Below are 9,615 nucleotides of genomic sequence, written 5' to 3'. Positions count from 1 at the left end.
GGCAGGCTCTGAGGTGTAGGGAGCAGGAAGCTGAGGCAGATAAGGACCCACAACCCAGCTCCGTAGTTGGCCAGGTGTGGCTCACTAGCTCTAGGAGGAGGTGTGTGATTCCTCAGCTGAAGTAGGCTTGGAACAGGTGAGGGTCACATGCCTCATGAAGCCCAGATGCTGTCATCAGCATGCAAAGTATGAAAGCAGAGCTGAGGTGCTGTGTCTGCTCAACTGCCCATGTTGATGGACCTCTGTTTGGATTCTTCAGAATCTCTGCAGGACTTTGGGCGCATGGATTGACCCCAGACTGGGAACTTCACATACTGACTTGCCGCCAGATAGTCCAGGAGTTGAGGACACAGCTCTACGAAACTTGCGAAAACTGTTGGGCCAGATAATCTGCCTGATTACTAATCATCACCCAGTCTCAGAAAATTAATAAAGAAGAGGCAAGGAATGGGTTACAGAGGATATAGACACTGTGCTAGCACTGAAAAAGTCTTACTGTACACCTATCCACATATCTAATGTAACCTTTGAAAAACTGAAGAGTTTTGCTATGAGAAATGTTTAAAAATTGGAATGGCTAATTATGGCTGAATTTGCCACCACAATGGGATGCGGGTGGCACTGTGAGTTAAACCACAGAGTCTAGGGCTTGCCGATCAGAAGGTTGGCGGTTTGAATCCCCGCGATGGGGTGAGCTCCCATTGCTCCTGCCAACCTAGCAGTTCGAAAGCACGAAGCGCAAGTAGATAAATAGGTACTACTCTGGTAGGAAGATAAATGGCGTTTCCATGCGCTGCTCTGGTTCACCAGAAGTGGCTTAGTCATGCTGGCCACATGACCTGGAAGCTGTATGCTGGCTCCCTTGGCCAGTAAAGCAAGATGAGCGCTGCAATCCCAGAGTTGTCCGCGACTGGACCTAACGGTCAGGGGTCCCTTTACCTTTACCTTTATCACCACCACAAAGTATGATGATAGCCACTAACTAACAAGACATCTTGGGAGAATGGGCAAAAATTCATTGAGGAAGGGTCATAGCTCATTGGTAGCACATCTGCTTTGCATCCAAATGCTCCCAGGTTCTGTCCTAAGGTAGAACTGGATAACTACTGCCAATCAGTGTAGGAAATACTGAGCTAAGCGGACTAATGATCTCACTCAGTATAAGGCAGATTAATAGATAGATCTATTAATGCCCATTAGCATCCTTAGCTAAAGATGGGACCTCTGTGTTCCAATACAGGAGACATTTGAGAATCACATGCTTGGGACTAACAAGTATGCTTATTATCATGATTGTGCCCTAACAGTGAGCTTTGAGACCAATATAGCCAAATGCTTGTAAACTGGATGGACCTTATTAAGCACACCAGCCTTTGGAGAGGAGGAAGAGAAGACAGACTGGCCAACAAATTAATTTTGAATAGCCATGCTCATTACCCTTGTAATGTAATGTAAAAGTTATTCAATTCTGGGTTTTAGGTACCAAAACTTTAGTCCCCTGTGAATAATTTCATGTCCAAGATAACAATGTTTGGTTATGGAACCAACATCCATACTTGCTTTTAAACCTGAGGGCAAAGACCACTTCAGCATTCATTATGGACAATTTACATCAATCAAGTCCAAGGCAAAATAAAAAAATAAAATTCATCTGAATGGAATATGAAATTTGTTGCCTGGTCAATTGCATTTGACCTGCTAGTGGATCATTCCCATTCTGTTAAACAAGAAATATGAACATGGCGTTGATATTGTTTAGAAATGTGGAAATCAAAACCGTGTGCTAATGGGGAAAAACCTGTGCTTTCTGTTTGGGTTGCCGATATAAACAGTCTTATTACAATGAGGAGGCATGCTCTCTCCATGGCACAGATCAATAGAATATTATATGGGAGGAAATCCCTGACACTTCTTTCTTTTCCTTTGAATATTGGACAAAATCTAAAACTAATTCTGTGGTTTAATGAGGGTTCTCAGGCCAACCCATAAAAACCCAGGCATTATTGATTGCAAAGTATGGCTTATAGTCAAACAGAATGAGAAGATGTAGATTCACAGGAGCGTAGTCTTTCATTTAGTGGTTCCCCTTTTTGAGTTTTGGATATTAGCAGAGATGTCAGTCAATTTGCCGGGCTTGGCTCCGAAAATGGAAACTTGGGGCAGGCTTGTTAAAGTCTGCCTTAGAGGCAGACTTAACAAGTCCACAAACTCTCTCCTGTAGCTTGAGTTGAATTTGAGCAGAGGGATTTTATTTTTTTGCATGGAACATCTTCCATGTTGCTCTGCCACCATGATACCCCCACTAAATCACCTCCACTGGCTCATCAGCCATCCTGACCAGGTCACCAACACCTAAAAAAAGGATGGGGATCCTCAGGCCCAGAAGCCATATTCAGCTCTCCAGGATTCACTGTCTGGATCTCAGGACTGTCCCCAGGCCACACTTCTCACTAGTCCACCTTTCACTAACCCTGCATTATGCTCCAAATGCTTTCGCCTGGCTGGAATGTGGTCTGGAATTCTAATTCACCTCTTGTTTGTCTGGACTGAGAATAGAGAGGGATGTGTGAGAGAAACCACCCTGCTCTATAAAGGTAGCATTTATCTTTGTTGTTCTACCCATTTTTGTCTCTGGCTCTACACACCACTGGCATGCAGCCCTTGGAAGGTTATCCAGAAAGCAATGTGGTCATGAGTTTTAAAGGGTTCCAACTCCTGCTTCACATGGAAAGGTGGAAGATAGCCTAGTCTGTTCCAGCTTTAAAAGACATGTGCCTTTAAGATGGAGGAACATTCGCTCAGGGCATCTTCCTTTCTCTATCTCACCTAGATGGAAATATTTGTGTGAACAGCATTCCACATTTGAGGATAATATATGCTCACTTTTTGCACACTGTTTGGATCGTTGCTCCTGTTTCCGAATCCGAAAGGCACGGTTTTCAGCAACAGAAAATCTGACACTTAAAGGGAAAATATCCCTTTCTTCAATAGACGCAAAGCCATGGATTTCTGACATCTTCGCTAGAACGCATAAACACTACATCTGAGTACAGTCTGAAATGATCACATATGTGCACTGCTCTATGGATTCGTGGGTTTGCCATCCCTAAATAATTTATGTGGGAAATGTGCTGTTCGTTATCCATGGTGTTATCACTTTCTTGCTGTGAATACTGAAGTGAGAATGGGAAGTCAGATGCCATCAGAATAATGTACATTTTCTATTCACAGGAATTTTCTGCCACTTTTGGCTGGGGATAATTGACTCTCTGCATCAGCTAAATAACTACAGGCAATGACAAGGCAGGAATTAGATGTACAATTCTATTTTATTAAGAGAAAGGAAGGAATTGATTGAGGGAGCGAAACTTTGAGAACAACAAAGCTTATATCTTGTCACAGGCAAATGGTGGGGCTGATAGGAAACTGCTCATCTTGATTCAAAGTGGGTTCATGAGCTCTGCACATTTTTGAAAGGTGGGGAGATTTATTGGAAAAAGCCAAGGCTTTTGCTGCTAATTTTCTTCACCATGTAGTTTCTTAACCATGTAGTATGGCAACAACAATTTGCGGGGGGGGGGGGGGATAAAGACACATACATGCAAGCCATGATTTAAACAGCTCTACTTGGCAATACCAAGCAATTTAAAGACAACATGCATATCAAGGGAGCTTTTAAGTATGCACTGACTAAAGCCAGTGGATCTGGTTAATGTGCCCCCAGGGAATAACATTAGAGACAAAGCATGAAAAAGGCTGCTTCACCAATATATGCAGATGATAGTGTGCACATAAAACTGGCTAAAAGGGTCTTTATATCATTAAAAAAAGCTCTCCCCGGATATTTAAGACACAGAACTTCATTACACCCTAATCAAGCCCTCAAGAAAGGTTTCTGTAATGCAATGGTCAGTGAAACTTATGCTGTTCACAGACTATTGGGCATAGAAAATGATTTATTAAGTCCCTCGGAAGAGACTAGGCATCTTGCAAAGATTAAGAGTATACAGTCCCTGCTTGCAGGCTGACAGTCTAAGAAGACACATGACACAAACACAAAAGAGAAGGAAAATGGAAGAGGCAGAGCTGTACTTACAGTATTGTGGCAATAACATGTTTGTAAATAGCCATTTGCCCAGTCTTCTGTGGTGAGTAAGGATCTCCTCCAGGTGATTAGGCATGGAAGCATTTCAAGAGTTGGTTAATTCCGTCTTATGTGCCATAAAAATATCTAACATGTGCATATGGGGAAATGGGCTACTAAAAAACTCCAATGATCGAGGAACTGATTGGCAATGATGCCATTAGAGTGTGACAAGCCACCTGATGCCAGTTTTTGGGTAATGTTAGAGCAGAGGTTGGGAACCTTTCTCATATTAAGTACTGCTTTCCCATGGGGGGGGGGATCTCTCATATCAAGAATGAATGGGGCCAAAGTTGAGGGTCGGTGGAGCTGACGTCAAAAGTGAATGGTGCCAGCACTGATGGTGGTCCACCCACTTTCCTCCTGTCACCCTTTCTCTGCTTCTCTCTCTCTCCTGCCCTCCTTCCTTCCCTCCTCTCTTCTCTCTTTCCCCTCCTCGCTGAACCCACTTCCTAGGCAGACAGGAAGTGGAAAAGCAAAGAAACTAAAGATCAAGTATTGAGCCAGTTACATCTCCTGCCCTGCCACCTGCCCTGCCTCCTGCCCAATGCAGAACATCATGGATGCCGTTTATTTGTGGGAACCACATTATAGTGCCACTGTCACCTTGTTGTTGCTGAGACTTTTGGCTGTTTTTATTTCAAAGGGGAGCAGGTTGGTCTTTGTTCATGCCGTATTCCTTCACACATACAACTTGTGTGCTGGGACAAATTGGGAAGTCAAACCAAGCTTCCTCCCGACATATAGAAAATGATACATGCACTAGAGAGAGAATTTTGCAACCTGAAGCCTGCAGAGACTCAGCTGCGCTTTTACTTACCATCCTTCAAAGGGTGTTTGATCCTTAGATAAAGCATTTGTTAATACTTTAAAGATTTCAACTTAAGATCTATAAAGAGCCTTTCCTTTCCCCTTTTTTTCTTCCTGAGGTGGAAAAACTACCATATGTGATAATTTTTCTTAAGTATGAAATTCTCTTCAATACCTGGAGCACAATATTTCTCCTCGAGGCTTTCTAGAAAAACATAATATATCACTGAAAAGTTTAAAAACTACTCGGTTTTTGTGCATGTGGAGGAAGGCTTATGTTTTAAGAGATGGGCTTCAAGGAGAAATACAAACCGTAGAGTTAAATGATTCAATTTATCAGAATCTTTTCAACTTCCTTCTTGTCAAAATAAGGCTGTGTGTTTTTGTTTTTGTGTTTGTTTGTGTGTGTGTGTGTGTGTGTGTGTGTGAGAGAGAGAGAGAGAGAGAGAGAGAGAGAGAGAGAGGTTTTTTTAAAAAGCCCCACAGAGCTGGGCAGTAGCTTGAAGGTCATCCATTCCAAAACCATTTGTCCAGTGCAGGATCTGCAAATGGGATGCTACTACAACAGCCCTGACAGAGGGCTATCTGGTCTTTGCTTAAATGCTTCCAGCAAAGGAGAATCCTCATTTCTCATCATATAGTAGCAAGGGCTGCTGGAGGTGTGGGGCCATATATTTTGTGGAAGAGACATTGGGGTGCCTCACTGCTATTGAGACTGTTTTCTTCTTCTCCCACCTCCCTAGGTACTATATAAAAGCTGGTGACTGGCAAGGGCATGAACTGTAGGGCTCTTGTCCTGTGGTTCTCAGCTGAGAGTGAGCAGTTGGAGCACAAGTTGAAGAGGAAATTAATGGCTATAAAATAGTAGCATTATCCAAGTTCTGGAATATCTTCCTTCTGGAGGCATGTGTTGGTTGGGTCTTAATGAAAATTTACTTAGTTTTTTCCCCTAGTTTTGGGCGGCTATAGCTGGATTGGTTTTGAGTTTGTATCACAGTATTGGTGTTGTGCTTTTCTTTATTGGTGCTGATTACAGATTTTGGTTTATATATTGTGGTTTTGTTACTGAAATACTATACCAATATACACATTCAAACCAAGACCACCACAGATGGAGCATTCCATATTCCTGCATGTTTCTAGGTGTGTGGGGGGTATATTTTGCAGTTGTTATCTCTCATGGGATCAGGGTGCAGAAAGTTTCCTGATCTTGACAAATATATTCCTGCTAGAAAAGAAAAGAAAAGAAAAGAAAAGAAAAGAAAAGAAAAGAAAAGAAAAGAAAAGGTGGAGGAACAAGGATTTGCTTGATGTTGCCTTGGCATTATTTGTTGTTGATTTTAAATAAATATGTAGGTCACTTTGAATGTGCAGAGTGCTGGATTAAAATACATATGGGATCCCATTGATAAAGGAAAGTGAAAAGGTTGTGAGTTCCCATCATCAGTAGCAACACAGCTTGATAGGATCTTAGAGTTCCTCAGATTTTATTTTTGCCTGAAGGTTTGCTTCAATGTTAAGTGGCAACATAGACCTATGTGGAACACTCAAACATTTGCACATGTGCATGCTGTCCAGTTAAGTTTGGGCTTTTCCTCAGAATTCTTCAGATGCCTGCTTGGTGAAAGAACCTTCAGATTTGCTTTGAATTTCACATTAAGCAAATATATTGATACATGTTTCCCCTCTGCTAAAAAGAACTTCTGAATGGTGGACTCAGCAGTGCCTCATCTTATTGCAACACTACATTACAAAGGACATAAATGGCTATTACGCTCTGAGAAGCTCTCCATCAATTGCTCATTGGCCACAAGCTTTTTGTGGGTTTTTTAGGTCATCATTTTGAAACAGTCGCATCTCCGACAATTAAAGTTTTTGTTCTGATCTCCTTTACAGTAGGATCAAAAAGCCATCTCCCCTCCCCTTTGGGTGTGTGTGTGTTCAAGTGTCCATCATTTGTGGCTGGTAATAGAATTGCCTTTTATGAATCAAAAGGGTTCAGATCAAAACAAGAGGAGGAAAGGTTGTAAGACAATGCAGCAGCTGTGTTTCTTATGAAATAGACCAGGCTGTGGTGTGAACTCAGAGGAACAGTGGCGTGTTAAGTAACTAAAGCAGATATGGGAAACCTCAAGCCTAGGGGGCAAAATGCTGCACTTCAGGTCTCTCTCTACAGTACTCCCCACATAGCACCTCTCACTGCCCCTGCTCCATACTCTCGTTGAGTGCTTTTGCTCAGCTTCAGTGTGTCCTTGAGCTGTAATGATCCCTCTTGCTTGCCTACACAGAGGGGTGTGTGTGTGTGTGTGTGTGTGTGTAGAAACCTCTAGCATTGGCATGGCTGGAATGTAGGTAACTGTACAGAGCTAAGAGTCACATCAATTGCTCCATCTACATTTTGCCTCTGGCTCCACCAACCACTTTCCATGTAGCCACTGAGAGAATACGGACCATGGGATGAAAATAGTACCACACCTCTGATCAAAGGGATGATATGTGTCTCCTTTCCCTTCCCAACTTTTACAGTATTTTATTTACAGTATTTATATACCACCCAATAACAGAGGTTCTCCAGCCAGTCTACATATAAAAATTTAAACCCTAAGATATATATATATAATAAAATGGAAGCATGACAACTAGGTAAACTTCATTATGAAGCTTACTGAGCCATGGGGAGAATTAGAATATAAACTTTAATGTGGGGTGCAGAGAGGAGGAGAGACGGAAAGCAGAAGGTGAAATAGGAGTGAGGAGTCATGATTAGTGTGACCTTCTAAGCATCACCCCAAAGAAGAAACATGTTGCCATAAAAGGGGGCACAGATATTTATATAAATTTTAAAATTTCCATATGCACATTTTAAAATAATTGCAATGACTCAAATAAAGAATGCAATACAGATCTCACTATAGTGGGGAAGACTCTGACCAGGGTTTACTTCTGTGCCTGTTTAGTCTGCTGTCCAAGGTGCTGATAACTGTTGACGGGCAACATATAGACCTTGCTTTCCCTTCTTACGGTTTTTTTTATCTTTAAACCAAACTTGGACCTCCGAAGTCATCTGTCAGTCTGTCGAACAGAAGACACACAACTGACCTATTTGTATTTGAGCAATGGCAACCAAGCAACAGCCATCACAACAGCCAATTCACTGGGTGTTTCATTCGTGGCTTATGACTGCCAGATACCCTACCTTTTAAGAGCTTCAAGGGAGTGAGAGAATACATAGAGGACCTATAGGACTGCTTGCTAAAATGGTGGTGAAATAGTCATATCGCGCACCAGGGTGGGAAGGTACTGCTGCTTACCACGTTGCTGCATTCAGACACTTAAAGCTACAACCAACAGCCCTAGATCTGATCCTCAGACTTATTGCATATATCAGTAAATTTCTACTGTCTGTAACAGAGATAGGTCTAAGTAATTACCTTAGAGCATAGACTAATGATTTTCAGGTTGACATTGGTTCAAACCTTTGTCATAGATGCAGCCATTGGGGGTTAGAAGGCTGTATCCATCTAAGTGGTACTCAGAGTAGACCCACTGAAATTAATGGACTTGACTAACTTAAATCCATTGGTTTTCATGGGCCCACCCTGAAGATGACTTAGTTGGTTAAAACCCAGAAGGCTTCAACAGCTACTGGTTGGCTGGCTTAAAAACATGAGTTGACTTGGACATAACAAACTTGGCTTTATAAATCATGGCTTGTTTAGATAGGAATCCATATTGTGCCTGTTCACCCGCTTCCTCCCATCCTCTCCTTTTGTACCACAGATGCCACTTTTATCATGATTACTTTAAACCAAAGTTTCTTGTTACATCTGAATCAGAAAAACTGATCACCAGTATAAAGCCATAAATGTGCTTTAACAGAACCGGCTGATGGTGTTAAACACTAAACGCATGCTAAAAGGGATTACTAATTATATTATCAGTACAATATCCATTTAGCTTAATCTCGGATTCCTTTCTCTACTGCCTTTCACTGCAGTACCTTAACAGGATGTGGGGAATGAACATTCTTAGCATTTTAGATATTTCATGCCTTGCATAGTTGTTATATGCATGTTTGTTACTAGGATGGCTCAAAGCCTCCAGTTCCTATTGTTGCAGAACATTATTGCTATGACAATAGTGTAGTCATAGCAATGTCCCAAGCCAAACTATGTTTGATCTTCAAGTGGATAAAAGGCTTAATTGGACAAAGAAATAAAAATAGCATGCCATTCAGAAGTTCCATGACCTGTTTTTCAGTCATACATCTATGATCCTGAAGGAAATTGTAAGTCTGGAGTTTGCTAATAGAACCGAGAGCAGAAAATGAAGCTGAATGTTGGAAGGGTTTGGGGCAGATAAAAGAAACTATTTCTTCATGTACAGTTAAACTATGGAACTTGTTCCCATGGGAGGCAGTGATTCACACCAACTTGGGTTGTTTTAGAGGAGAATTAGACAAATTCATGGAGGATAAGGCTATTGGTGACCCTGATGACTATGCTCTGCCCTCATGGCTGGAGACAGTTGAGCTCTAAATACCAGTTGCCGGAAACTGCAGGAGAGGAGACTGGTCTTGTGCTCAGGTTCTGCTTTGCTGGTTTCCCAGAGGCATCTGGTTGGCCACTGTGAGAACAGGATACTGGACTATATGGGCCATT

The 9,615-nt window shown here is 42.0% G+C and overlaps 1 long non-coding RNA gene across 1 annotated transcript; it reads right to left on the bottom strand.

Moving 5' to 3' along the window:
* Window positions 1-7,890: 7,890 nt before the first annotated feature.
* LOC310709281 lies at window positions 7,891-9,056 on the bottom strand. Its single transcript, XR_014527445.1, has 3 exons — window positions 8,955-9,056; window positions 8,386-8,500; window positions 7,891-8,026 (listed from the first exon to the last, which is right to left on the bottom strand). It is a non-coding gene; the product is annotated as an uncharacterized lncRNA (long non-coding RNA).
* Window positions 9,057-9,615: the final 559 nt, after the last annotated feature.

The sequence above is a fragment of the Podarcis liolepis genome (genome assembly GCF_965112155.1).
Source record: "Podarcis liolepis genome assembly, chromosome: 6".
In the NCBI taxonomy this organism is placed as follows: Eukaryota; Metazoa; Chordata; class Lepidosauria; order Squamata; family Lacertidae; genus Podarcis; species Podarcis liolepis.
This window is presented reverse-complemented; position numbering and strand designations above follow the sequence as displayed.